Genomic DNA, 15,346 nt, shown 5'->3' with positions numbered 1-15,346 from the left:
ATGAAATTAATCTTAGAGATTTGGACCTTACAAAACCAAATTTCATAAACCAAGTGGAAAACAATGATATGGAATAATATACTCACATGAGATACAATCAATTAACAAACTAATAATTAAGTATAACTAACCTAAAAAATATAACCCGATTACGATCATGCATGGGAAGTAATTGATATAATAATACAATGACGAAAATAATAATATAACAATACAACACAACTAAAACAATACACACAATAATATGCCACAATAATATACATAGCATGATATGATATAATAATTATAAACTATATATAATGGACTTGAAAACATACTTTTACATATAAGGAAAACTATAAGTGTAAATGCATGGATTTAATAATACATATAGATTAAACATAGACATCAATAAATATATAAATATAGTAATAATTTAAAAGATGTATTATGTAGGATTATGTAATATAATATAAGAATAAATTTAAAGGAAATTATATGTATAAAATAATATAAGATTAATAATATGCATGAAATAAAAATAATTTTATTATAAAGTGTATATATATATGTATAATAGCGTATGTAAAAAAATTACAAATTTTAAAATGAAATAAAATTATTAAAATAATTTATAAATGTAAAAAAAAAAAAACAAGGATAAAAATGTTGAATGTGTCTTAAAAAATGATAATGAACCATGAAATGAAAAAATAAAAAAGGGAGACTCAATTAAAATAGAATTAAAATAAAAGGGACCAATTATAAATGAAATCAACTGCTAAAATAACAAAGGGGACCAGCGTGTAACATGTGTGAATGCGCAGGGGCCAAATCTGGAAATAATCCAGACCCCAAAACGCAGCGCTGAAGGTCGGACCAAAGTGCAAACGCGCGCAAATTACGGGAAAAATTTAAAAGAAAAAGAAATGCAAATATAAGCTGATTTGAATACGGCGCGAAAGGGGAGGGACTTATATCGCAAATAACCCTTCACCGTAGAGACACGTGGGTCCTGAGGGTTATGAATCGGATCGGGTTGGGTTAAGCTATACGACGCTGTTTTTGGAGCCACTGAATTAGGCTCAAAACGACGCCGTATTTGGTCCTTTAAAAGGGCTGAAATCTGATGATTCGGCCACACAAACCCTAGCTTCCCCTTTCTTCAGCCGAACTAAGCCAAACCCCTTGGCCATGGCCCTATCGCAGCCTACAACAGACGCCTTCGTCCCTCACCGACGATTTACAGCCTCGTGATTCCTCCTCCACTTTCGACTTCAACGAGGCAAGGAAGAATCAATGGCGGATTCATAAGGTAAGGTCCCATTTTCCCTTTTTCTTTTGTTTTTTAAAAAAATGAGAAAGAAAAACGAAAGAAGCAGATCGAAAGAAAAAAAAATGCAATAGATCCAGAGACTCAAACAGAAATCACATTTCTTTGCTTTTTTCTATTTAATTGTGTTTCGTATGCGTATTTCAAAATGTGCATCTATTTCGTAACCCTTACAAAGATTAAAAAATCTTGGCTTTATAGCCGAAAAGAAAGAAAGAAAATAAATATACAATATTTGTTCTTTATTTGTATTTGCTGCTGCGTTTTTTGTATTTGCAGGTACGGGGTATGCGTTGGCATACAGAGGCGTGGGCGTGGCGTGGCTGCTATTACTGAGCGTCTGCTGTTGAAATTTGAGGTTTGGCTGCGGTGCAAGAGGCAGAAACCCTAGGGTTTCGGTTTAAAATATTTTGGGCCATGTGGGCCGATGCAATTTTGGACTAGGTTTAGTATTAGTTTTGGGCTGATGGGGTTGGGCCTTTAATTATGTAATTTGGACTTTCATACTTTGGGACTTTTTATTTATTATTTTGTATTTTGGTTCTTCTTCGGGCCCGAACGAAAATGGCCCATTACAATTACTAGAGCTATTTAATCACATTTCACAATTTTTCACTTAATTCAATTTAGTCTTTTTTACCCGATTGACTACCGAAACCTTAAAATTTATTGACGAAACTTTAATTCTAACTTATTAACACTCCATAAATATTTCTAAAAATTATGGCTCGGTTTATGAATTTGAGGTCTCAATACCTCATTTTTATCTCATTTAATCTACAAATTTCTTTTAATTCATAATTTCACTAATTAAAAATTATTTCTAAAACCACACTTAGCATTTACTTACTAATATCTAAACTCACATGTCGGATTTAGTGATCTCGAATCACTGTTCCGATATCACTGAAATTTGGGCCGTTACAACTCTCCCCCCTTAGGAAATTTTGTCCTCGAAATTTCGTACCTGAAAACAATTGCGGATACTGTGATCTCGTAGATTCTTCCGTCTCCTAGGTTGCCTCCTCCAATCCATGTCGATGCGATAACACTTTTACTATGGTACTCGTTTATTCTGTAGCTCTTTAACTTTCCGAGCTAATATTTTCACTGGTTCCTTCGAATAAGTCATATCTGATTGTAGCTCTATCTCAGTATGAGGAATCACATGTGAAGGGTTTGATCTATACCGTCTCAACATAGATACATGAAATACATTATGAATTTTCTCAAGTTCTGGAGGCAAGGCCAATCTATAAGCTACTGGACCAATCTTCTCAATGATCTCATACGGTCCAATAAATCGTGGACTAAGCTTTCCTTTTCTACCAAATTGTAGAATTTTCTTCCACGGAGAAACTTTCAAGAACACACGATCACCCACATTGAACTCTATATCTCTTCTTTTCAAATCCGCATAGGACTTCTGACGGTCAGAAGTAGCTTTCAAACTTTCTCGAATAATCCGAACTTTCTCTTTAGTTTCCCGAATTAAATTCACCCCCACTAATTTTGATTCACTTAATTCGGACCAATACAATGGGGTTTTACATTTCCTTCCATACAGAGCTTCAAACGGTGCCATTTTGATACTAGCTTGATAACTATTATTATAAGCAAATTCAGCTAAAGGTAAATACCTTTCCCAGCTACTACTGAACTCGAGTATACAACACCTCAACATATCTTCCAAAATCTGAATCACTCGTTCTGATTGCCCGTCAGTCTGAGAATGAAAAGCTGTACTAAATTTTAACTTAATACCTAAAGCTTTCTGTAGTTTACCCCAAAACCTCGAAGTAAACCTCGGATCTCGATTTGAAATAATTGATGTCGGCACCCCATGTAATCTCACAATTTCTGACACATATAATTCCGCTAATTTTTCAAGCGAAAAATCTGTTTTGACCAAAATAAAGTGCGCTGACTAAGTTAATCTGTCCACTACCACCTAAATTGAATCTTTCTTCTTCGGAGTCACAGGCAACCCAGATACAAAATCCATAGTCATATGCTCCCACTTTCATTTTGGAATAATTACAGGTTGTAACAAACCCGTGGGTACTTGATGTTCTGCTTTTACCTGTTGACAAATCAAGCATTTCGCTACAAATTCACAAATTTCTTGTTTCATTCCTGGCCACCAATACATTTTCTTCAAATCATAATACATCTTTGTACTGCCCGGCTGAATCGAGTACATGCTACTATGAGCCTCTGATAAGATATCATTCTTCAACTCAGGCTTATTCGGAACACAAATTTTATTGCGATAGTATAACATACCACCATTATCAATAGCGTACTCTAAGTTCATATTGTCTTGAACCATTTGTCGTTTCAGCACCAACATCTTGCAACTCTGGAATTCGTTGAAAGAATACTGGTTTTGCCTTTAATTCGGCTAACACAAAACCATCTTCATTAACAGACAAGTGAGCATTTAACGCCCGAAGAGAAAATAATGACGATTTCCAACTAAGTGCATCTGCTACTACATTTGCCTTACCCGGATGATAATCGATGACAAGACCGTAATTTTTCAATAGCTCTAACCATTGCCTTTGTCTCAAGTTCAGCTCTTTCTGCGACATTAAATATTTCAAACTTTTATGGTCTGTATACACATAACATTTCTCCCCATATAGGTAGTGTCTCCAAATTTTTAGAGCAAATACTATAGCAGCTAGCTCAAGATCATGTGTAGGGTAGTTTCTCTCATGTGGTTTCAATTGCCGAGAAGCATATGCTACAACTTTTCCTGACTGTATTAGTACACAACCTAAATCATTCAAAGAGGCATCACTATATACTACATACGGCACACCTGATTTAGGCTGAGTCAACACTGGGGCCTCTGTCAACCTTTTCTTTAACTGATCAAAACTTCGTTGGCATTCTTCTGACCATACAAATTCAACATTCTTTTGTAGTAACTGGGTCATCGGCGAAGCAATCATTAAAAAATCCTTCACAAATCGACGGTAGTAACTAGCTAACCCAAGAAAACTTCGCACTTCCGTAACATTCTTTGGAGTTTTCCAATTAATCATTGCTAACACCTTGTTCGGGTCTACTCGTATACCATCAACTGACACAATGTGACCCAAGAATCCCACTTCATGAAGCCAAAATTCACATTTGCTGAATTTTGCATATAACTGTTTTTCCCTCAAAATTTGCAGTACAATTCTCAAGTGTTGAGCATGCTCAGATTCTGCCCTTAAATAGATCAGTATATCGTCAATAAACAAAACCACAAGTCTATCTAGGTAGGACTGAAAAATTCGATTCATTAAATCCATAAAAGCAGCAGGAGCATTTGTCAAACCAAATGGCATAACTAAAAACTAATAGTGACCATACCGAGTTCTAAAAGCTATTTTCGGTACATCACATTCCTTTACCTTTAACTGATAATACCCAGATCTGAGATCTATTTTCGAAAACACCGTAGCATCTTTAAGCTGATCGAATAAATCATCAATACGAGGCAAAGGATATTTATTTTTAATCGTTACCTTATTCAACTATCTGTAATCTATACACAGCCTCAATGAACCGTCCTTCTTTTTCACAAATAAGACAGGTGCACCCCATGGCGACATACTCGGTCTGATAAACCCTCTTTCCAACAACTCTTGCAACTATGTCTTCAATTATTTTAATTCAGCTGGAGCCATTCTATACGGTGTCATTGATATAGGAGCTGTTCCCGGAAGCACATCTATCACAAACTCAACTTCTCTATCGGGTGGTAAACCTGGTAATTCTTTAGGAAATACATCCATGAATTCATTCACAACAGATAATTGCTCTAACTTTGATTCAGAACTTCGAGTATCAAATAAATAAGCCTCATTTCCTTTACACAACAATTTTCGAGCAGAAATAGAAGAAATCATTCTAACAGTATCATCTAAATTTCCAGACTCAACCAAAATAATATCTCCTGTCTGACATTTCAAACTAATTTTTTTTTCTCGACAATTCACTACCGCATCATGTTTCATTAACCAATCCATTCTCAAGATAATGTCAAATTCCCAAAAGGGTAGCAACATCAAATCAGTAAGGAAATCACGGCCCTTAACTTTCAGTGGACAGTTATGGCATATTAAATTAACTACCACACTTTGACCTAACGGATTTGTAAATTGTACATCATAATCAGTAGGCTCAACAAATAAATTATTTTCGGATGTTATGATAGTACAAATATATGAATGAGTAGATCCAGGGTCTATTAAAGCATACACAGGAACATCATAAAGATAGAAAGTACCAGCAATTACATCCGGAGCTGTAGCTTCTTCTCTTGCTCGAATGGCATAAGTACGAGCAGGAGCCCTAACTTCTGATTGACTAGCAGTATCTTTCATACCTGAACGAGTAGCCCCTGTAACACTGCTCTGACCAAAGCGTCTTCCTTTTTGAGAAGGAGTTTTTTGTTTCTCCTTCTGTTATACTTCTTCTACTTGTAATTGGGGACAATCACGAATAAAGTGATCTGTGGCCCCACATTTATAACAAGCCCCTAACTTACTTCTACATACACCGGGGTGACTTCTTCCACAATGTTGGCAGTTAGGCCTTTGGGTATTTTGTACACTACCCACACTAACAGTAGGTCTGTCAGATACCTTATAATCAGATTGTCTTGGTCTACTCTTTCCCGATCTTTCCGATGCTGAAGTGGCTCGACTAAATTCCTCTTTATATTTCTTCACTGGTAAAGCTGAAAATGACTTAGATGCACTTCTTTTGAAAGATTCTTTACCTCTTCTATCTCGTTACATCTTTCTATTATATACTTCTTCATGTTTTTGAGTACGATCTGATAAAACAACAAATTCCCGTATCTTAGTGCTCCATATCATCATTCTAATCTCATCATTAAGCCCTTATTCGAATCTGATACACATTTCTTCCTCAGTGGGTACGATATCTCAAGCATATTTACTCAGATAAACAAATTCTCTTTCATATTCAGCCCGTGTGGCCTGCTCATGGGCAGATTTTGACTTTTCCACACGACCTAGGCACACGTCCATGTGATTTGGCCATGTGAAAACATAATTTTTGACCATTTTAAACTATTTTCACATACTAAACACACCCTATTCATGCCCAAAGCATTTACTTGTATATCTTAATCAAATAACATTCTTTTTATTCATTTCTTGTACCTAAATACAATTATACACTAATAGAATCCAACCAATCAATTATTTCAAGCCAAAACATGTATATTTCATTTTCCAATCACAAAACATCACATTCAACATAGTTTGCATACTTAATTATTCATACAATTACATTACTAAATCAAATCCTATATATGCCATATAAATAAAAAATTTGTTCAAAAAAATCTACCGGAGTAAATCTGGATAGTGTGATCCTTGTTGTAGATCCGATCCTCTATATGTATATAAGTCAATCTACAAAACAAATAATATACACAAGTAAGCTTATAGAAGCTTAGTAAGCTCATAGGAATAATTTCACAAATCTTACGAAATATTATACACAATCATATATTTATTAGCTTATCTAATTCATCCTGCAAATCACAATTTCATTAATAAACTCGTTTGAATAATTTCCATGTTGCTATTCACGAACTTAATTCTTTTGGGCCCATTTCTTATTTATTTCCATTGTCAAATTAGGGAACAATATGGAATTGAGTGCTTCATTATCACATTGCCATAGTAAACTATGGACTTTCACATTGTCACACATCACACACCGAAGCCATAGCCCTGCCATGGTCTTGCACGGATCACATATCATACCGATGTCATATTCCAGATATGATCTTATACGGAATCACATTATCACATTACACCGATGCCATAGCCTAGCTATGGTCTTATACAGGAGTATGAATCACATTGTACCGATGCCATAACCCGGCTATAGTCTTATACGGAAGTATATATATCACATCTTTTCCGTCAATTCATTATGGTCATAAAATGAAAGCACTCAAACCATTGTTCCAACTAATTTGTTCTTTTAGTTACACATTATTCATTAGTTAATACAATTTGATAATGTTCATCTACAATAAAATACTTTAACAATCATAAGATTTTCATATCAAACATTGAACTTTGCCATATGAACTTGCCTGGGCTAATTTGCAAAAGTCGTAGAAATTCAGGGACTATTCTTGAATTTTGACTTTTCCATGATTCACTTCGTTTTCTTGATCTGTAATTATAAAATCATTTCTTCATTAGCATATATTTCAATTCCATTCTATTTCACAATTTATGCCCTTAATTTTCAAAATTACACAATTACCCCAAACTTTTCAATTTTTACAATTTAGTCCTTATTCAATTTATTCATCAATCAAACTAATTCCTTTCAAATATCATTTTATCTAAACACTACAAACTACTTCATAGCCTTTGACATTCCAAGCTTCAATACAAAACTCTAATTCCAACAACTTTCACAATTAGGTTCTAAAATAAATTTCTATGCAAATCTCTTCATAAAATCATCATATAATAATCATAAAATTTCAGCACTTACTCATGGTAACTTTCTAAAATATTCATAAAAGCAAAAACTATTGAATTAGATATTAGGACCTAGTTGCAAAAGTCTCAATCACAAAAATCATAAGAAATAATCAAGAATTGAGCTTACATGCAATAGAAATATGAGAGACCAGATTAAAAGAACCCTTCAATGGTTTTTTTGCTGGAGAAGATGAAGAAAATTGAAGAAAACTCTATATTTTTACCTAATATATCATATTTTACAATTTAATATTTACCCAATTCCAATTTTGCCCCTTGTTCACACTTGATTTTTATTTTCCAGCACACGCCTGTCGTCCAGCCCAATAATAGGTGTTTAATTGCCTATTTAGTTCTCCTTTAATAATTACTAGAGCTATTTAATCATATTTTACAATTTTGCACTTAATTCAATTTAGCCCTTTTTACCCGATTGACTACCGAAACTTTAAAATTTCTTGACGAAACTTTAATTCTAACTTATTAACACTCCATAAATATTTCTAAAAATATTTATGGCTCGGTTTATGAATTTGAGGTCTCGATACCTCATTTTTATCTCATTTAATCTACAAATTTCTTTTAATTCATAATTTCACTAATTAAAAATTATTTTTAAAACCACACTTAGCATTTACTTACTAATATCTAAACTCACATGTTGGATTTAGTGATCTCGAATCACTGTTCCGATATCACTGAAATTTGGGCCGTTACAAGTATTTTTTAATTTATATATTAAATAATTTCTTATATAATTGTAAAAGAGATAATATTAATTTTAATATATTAAAATTATTATTATAGTTTAAATTATTCAAGAGATAATAAATAAACTTTATATATATTAAATGGTTTAGGATTTAAGGTTCGATTAAGATTTGTTAAATGATGAAATTTTATACAATCAACTAATGCTTTTATTTTTAAAAATAATTAATCTAAACCATTTGATATATTTAAATATTAGATTTAAAAAATTGATAAATAAATAAAAAAAGTAACCGATTGATATGAATAGCTAACTATCTATTTTGGATAGGACCAAATTATAACAAATAAAAATGAAATACAAAACTAAAATCATTAAAATACTCTAATAAAATGGAGATTAGATCGAAAAAGAATAATATAAAATCATGATTAACGTCTCAATCTTTAATAGAAATTTGATATGTGAGAGATTAATTGCTTACATTGGATAATTCTAACTTAATAATTAATTATTGCCATTTAATTATTTGTTTTCTTATTAAAAATACAATATTTATTTTGAGAGTACTTGATTTTTTTTATAAAAATCTAATTTATAAAAATAGTAATAATAAATATTTTATAAAATAACTTAACTAATAACTTTTAGCAAACAAAATAAAGAATTTTTAGCAGATCAAAACAGTTTCATTTTATTCAAAATAAAATAATTTTTACTGTGTTTTTATGAAAGGTAAGCAATAAAAAATGCCTCCGCCACCACCGTCTTCATCATCATAGTTCCCCTACTTTTGCTACTTTAAGCTCCTCTTCTTCTCAACCACCCTCATCAACAGCAGTAACTCCTCCTCCTACTTCAGCTTATACAAGTTGACGATAAAAAAAACAAAAGATTTTGAATTCTTACTGAGCAAGCTAAAATGGGAGTTCATGGTCTATTGGAACTGCTAGCTCACGTCGGCCGCCGCGTGTCCGTCGAAACCCTAGCCAGAAAGAAACTTGCCATCATTAAGATATCGATATTCTGAAATTTCTATTATCATTACCTATCATATACATGGGCTAATTTACATTATTTAGAGCTCAAAAGCAACATAGGTAAAGAGTACACTGAATGGCTTTGGTATGGAACTTATTAACATGTAACTAATGTTCTGTTGGGAGATTTTAATGATATTTGATTAGATTTTGATAATGTGTTGGTTTGTTTTCTTTATAAGATAAGGGTTCCATATCCATTGCAATGGGGAAGACCAAGTTTCCACGCTGGTGATGCTGTTTCAGTCATAGCTGCCTCTTTTGTTGCTCTCATTGAGGTGTGACTTCTGGGATGTTAGTCTTCATATATTTATCATCTGCAAATATATGTTTTTCAATGAAAATTTTATATATATGAAATTCCCTTTATTGATTTTCATTTCTTTTTCATTCCTTTGGCAGTCTACTGGTACATTTATTGCAGCATCGAGATATGCAAGTGCCACTCCTATCCCGCCTTCCGTACATAGTCGCGGTGTCGGTTGGCTGGTACATATAAAATGATCTTAATCTCTTCACCTTATGCATTTCCTAAGATTGTGTGATCTCCATTTTACTAGTTCCAAATTCTAATAAGTTCTTGAATTTTGTAAACTCCAGGAAGTAGCCATTTTGCTGAATGGTTTATTTGGTACAGGAACTGGCTCCACTGCTTCAGTGTAACTCACATTTACTTTGCTGCAATGATGATGTCTATATGTCCATCTTTAGTACGCAACATTGATCTCTCATCTAATTCAACTTTGCTGCAATTTAGTGAAAATGCCGGTCTTTTGGGATTAACAAGAGTTAGAAGGCGGAGAGTCGTTCAAATATCGGTATTGTTCATGCTTTTCCTTTCTGTATTCGGTACGGTACATTGGTATTGCATATAAATAAATTCTATTGGGAGCTCATATATTCATAGTGTGAATGCTTATGAACAGGAAAATTTGGTGCTATTTTGGCTTCAATACCATTACCAATTGTTGCTGCTCTGTACTGTCCCCTCTTTGCCTATGTTGGTAGCATCTTTTATGTTGGTATAATGTAAACTCTTTAAACAATATAATGTGAGTTGACTTGGGTTTTTTTTCAAACACCATGATTGAGCACAGCTTCAGCTGGTCTCGGTCTCCTTCAGTTTTGCAACCTAAACAGCTTCAGAACCAAGTTTATACTGGGATTTTCTCTCTTCATAGGCCTTCCAATATCTCAATATTTCAATGAGTATCGACTAGTTTCTGGTATGGTCCAGTTCATACTCAATCTACATGGGTGAGTGTCTATTTGATTTGCATTTTTTTCCCCTACAGTCTTATCATTATACGTTGAAAGCAACCTGATTTTTTCTTATTGGTTACACAGTTCAACAATGTCATGCAAACAATATTTTCATCACCGGCAACTGTGGCAATCATGGTGGCTTTCTTCTTGGATTGCACCCATAGTTACTGGCACGACTCGATCAGGCGAGATAATGGCAGCCATTGGTGGGAAAAGTTCAGGAGCTTCAATGCAGATACCAGGACTGAAAACTTCTACTCCTTGCCTGCTAATCTTAATAGGTTCTTCCCTTCTTTCTAGAACTCCATTTCTTTCATGGATGAAGAACATAAACATTAGTGATAAAAACAGTGACCAATTCTGAAATTTTCTTAACATCTTATTTAGTATAGTGTTTGAGCTTTGGACAACAATTGGCTAAGCTTTATGGTTAAAATCTATAATTGAGAAACATCAAGTATCCAATTGTAGTTAAGCTTGGTTGGTGCTTTTTGAGTGGAATTACATGCATTAATTGAAGTTTTGTGGATGGATTGCTGTCAATGTAGTTTAAGTATCATAGAGTATCCTGTACTAGGAGTCAATTGTATTTTGCTTTTTTTATTTAAAAATTTGATAAATTAGTCCTTGTACATCATATCAAAGAGCAAACTTGACAGCAAGAGAGAAGCGGTTGGTGTTCTTCTTCTTTTTTATGTGCCTTAGTTCTCCTTTATGCTATATAAGACATTTCTATATAATGTTAAACAACAGTAGTGCAGCATGTTTCTATCCTGCTTTTTTCAAATTAATACTATTGTTCCTTGTTAAACAATTGAATAGTTTAGACAATCATTAGAAAGAATGCCTATTTGTGACACATGGAAGAGCTATGATTGAGATTGTTTGTTAGTATGGTTCAACATGCTACTAAAGCTGCACATAATTGTTTGTTATATTTTTCTGAGCCTTAATGGCTATATATATTTTTTATTTTTAGCATCTCTGTTGTTTACCAAGTTTGTTGGTTTGTCTAATCATTTGATTTTACATCCTTTAGATATTGAAGGTGTAGCAGAGGATTCAATCTCTTCAAGTTGGAAAAGCCAAGGCTTAGCACTTCTTCAAGTGAAATGTTATTTAATGTTGCATTCCATGGTCGTTTATCTTAGTTGGAACTTGAATTTGGTGTTATTAAAGCAGGGTTTTCTAGCTACTTTGTGTATTTGCTTCTTTAACCATGATTGTTAATTATTACATGTTTTGTAGCTTCTTTTATAATTGGCCGAGTTAATATAGATCAGATGAGCTATGAGGTAGATTGCTCATTTATTTAAACATAATATTTAAATCATAAATTTAAATTCATTAATTTTATATTTAGTTTTAAAGTTAAATTTTAATAGAAAATTTAATTTAATTAATATTTTATCCTTAAAAAGTATATAGTTTAAAGTTTAAATTTAAAAATAAAACATAATATAATATTTATCATAGAAATAAATATTATTTAATTAAAATATTTTTTAAAGGTCATGTTCTTTAGTGGCGTTTGTAGGAAAAACGCCGCTAAAGGCCTGTTTTATACTGGTTTTTTTGGGAAAAGCGTCGCTAAAGGTTTGTTCTATAGCGGCGTTTGTGGGAAAAGCACCGCTGAAGGTCATATTCTATAGCTGTGTTTGTGGGAGAGCACCATTAAAGGTCATGTTCTATGGCGTTTGTGGGAAAAGCGTGCTAAAAGTCTTGTTCTATTGCAGCTTTTGTGGGAAAAGCGCCGCTAAAAGTCTTGTTCTATAGCGGCCTTTGTGGAAAAGCGCCGCTAAAGGTCTTGTTCTATAGTGGCATTTGTGAAAAAAGCGCCGCTAAAAGTCATTTCTATAGCGGCATTTTTCTATATAAACGCCACAAATTTTTGCGATGTTAGCTATAGCAGCATTTTTTGCGGCGCTTATCAAAACTCCACAATTAATTTTAGCTAAGCGCCGCTATAGGCCTAAAAAAACGTCACTAAAAGTCTATTTTGCTGTAGTGTACATTAAGCTTATGAAAGCTTAGTAAGTGCTAAGTTTAATTAACAATTTTAATAAATAAAAAAACATTTTAACATGATCACAGTAAGTAGCCTTAATTAAAGAATAACAACAAGGTCATTCTTCATTTTTCCACTTACCATACTTTTATCATTTACACATTGATCATATATCATTCAATTTTACCCATTGTAGACTTGAGTGAACAAGAAAGATAAATGGAATAAAACCACAAATACAAAAGCAGATAAGTATTAAATCAGGAGCACCAAAGTGCTAAATTCAGGAGCACCGAAGTGCAAGTTTCAAGAGCACTAGAATGCTAAATTCATGAACGCGCTATGATATTCCTAATGGCATGACATCTATATCCCACAAGTTCAAAACTTGTCTACAAAGGGTTTTATCGTTATTATAAAATCATTATTCATCACAAGTACGATCAAATTTCATATTTTCAAAATCACACATAACTTTTCAACATTCTAGAATTTAGTCATTTTCTCTTCACACTTAAATCACATCCACAATACTCACATTCACTTACTACACCCTTGTCAAATATTTATTAAGTTAAGAATACTAAATTGCATGAAAATAACATGTTCATTAATTTTATTATTTCCATAAATCTAATTAGGTAAAGAAAATTCTAAAATAATTACAAAGTTTGCTAAATTAGACTTACTTCAAGCTTTGTCTACTTGCTTCTCCTTGCCTACACTCCTTCTACCTTCTTCCTTTTCTTTCTCTTCATTTCACATAAATATCATAAAATATGAAAAATCAATATTCTTCATCTACAACACTTTCATATTCAAATAATCAAAGCAAACATGAAATTGTCACTAAAACATGAAGATTTTACCTTAAAACTTTAGTTAATCACATTATCTAAACTTTCTCTCTCCTTATGTATGAACACTTCATTTCTATTAAAAAAATTTAAGCTTACTAGGTTGTGAGTAACTTAGTTTAGCTAAGGTTTTCAATGGAAATTTGATAACTTTTAGCTTGGAATGACCTTAATGGTGATGGAGGATGAAATAGAAGAGAAAAGAAAACTCTTTTCTTCCCAACAATATTGGCAACGTGAGAGAGAAAAGAAAGATAGAGAACTTTCTCCATCTTTTACTTAAAATATCACCAATATTTTAATAAAAAAATAATTTAATTTAATATTATATTAGAGTAGTAATTACAATGAATAAATAAAATATTATTATAACTAAAAAAAATCAGTTATCATTATCCACTAGAGCTTGGTGAAATTGCTCTTCATGTCCTCACATATTCCACCAATAATTTAATTTAATCTTTTTAACTTTTAATTTCACTTTGACCCAACACTTTGTAAAACCTACAATTCAGTCTATACCTTGCTGTCATATCTCCCACTACATCAATCTTTTAAATTTTCTCTAGTCTCCCACTTCCTTCTCCATTAACACTTATACATTTTATTTTATTTACTTAGAATAATTTTGACTCATAATAGCTTAAAATTATCACGTTACGACCAAAGAGTTTTCAAGGATGTTATATTTTGGGCCTATACTTTTGTCCAAACCCTCTCACTTTTCGGACGAGTGGCCCAATCCATGATTAGTTCCAATCATGCTTATATTTACACTATATGTATATATATCACAATTCAAGCTTTCAAGGTTGATTTCAACAATTGCAACATCAAATTCATCATTTTCATAGTTTGGGAAAAGATACGATTACTAGATTACGAACAAGTTATTGAAATTGAATTATGAAAGCACAAACCACAAAAGCTATACCACGCCCGTCTTTTTCTTTCCTTTCGTTTCACCTTTGACGTTTCGGTGCTGTCTTTGACTATGTTCGATAATTCAATTATGGAAACATTGTTAATCACACAATTCAATGAAATAAAAAATGAAAGCATTTAATTCAATTTAATTCTTTACAACCCTAATATTCGAAACATCCATATTACACAATCTATCTAATCGAATTTAGATCCGACTTAATAAATAAAGTACAAAAACCTCTAGCTTTCAATTCATGACATACTTTTCTAACAACTTTCAATTTATTCAATTTACTCCCTAATGGTAAAATTAACTAATAAACTTAATTGAATTTCTATACACATCCATCATCTTTTTATCCTTTATAACATAATCTTCCTATTAATTAACTAGTAACGCCATGCATAAAAATAACCAATTTTTCTAAGCTTTTCAACCATGAAAATTCAACTAAAACATAAAAAGTTCATTAGTCTAAACATTGGGTTAATTGAATCCAACTTATTAAAGCTTGAATCCATAAGAAATTATCAAAATAAATCTCATACCTTAGTGAATAGATGATAATTATCATGTTTCTCCAGTAATATATGTTAAATATCTAATTAGGTCCTTTTCTATTTACTACATAAAAATTAATAGCGATTATAATTTTGCATTATAGTCTCGGAGCTATAATTA

General features: G+C 32.4%; 1 pseudogene; it reads left to right on the top strand.

Annotated features, from left to right (window-relative positions):
* Positions 1–9,682: 9,682 nt before the first annotated feature.
* LOC108485205 (nucleobase-ascorbate transporter 4-like) lies at positions 9,683–11,279 on the top strand (annotated as a pseudogene).
* The last annotated feature ends 4,067 nt before the right edge of the window (positions 11,280–15,346 follow it).

This window comes from Gossypium arboreum, chromosome 7, assembly GCF_025698485.1.
Source record: "Gossypium arboreum isolate Shixiya-1 chromosome 7, ASM2569848v2, whole genome shotgun sequence".
Lineage (NCBI taxonomy): Eukaryota > Viridiplantae > Streptophyta > Magnoliopsida > Malvales > Malvaceae > Gossypium > Gossypium arboreum.
This window is presented reverse-complemented; position numbering and strand designations above follow the sequence as displayed.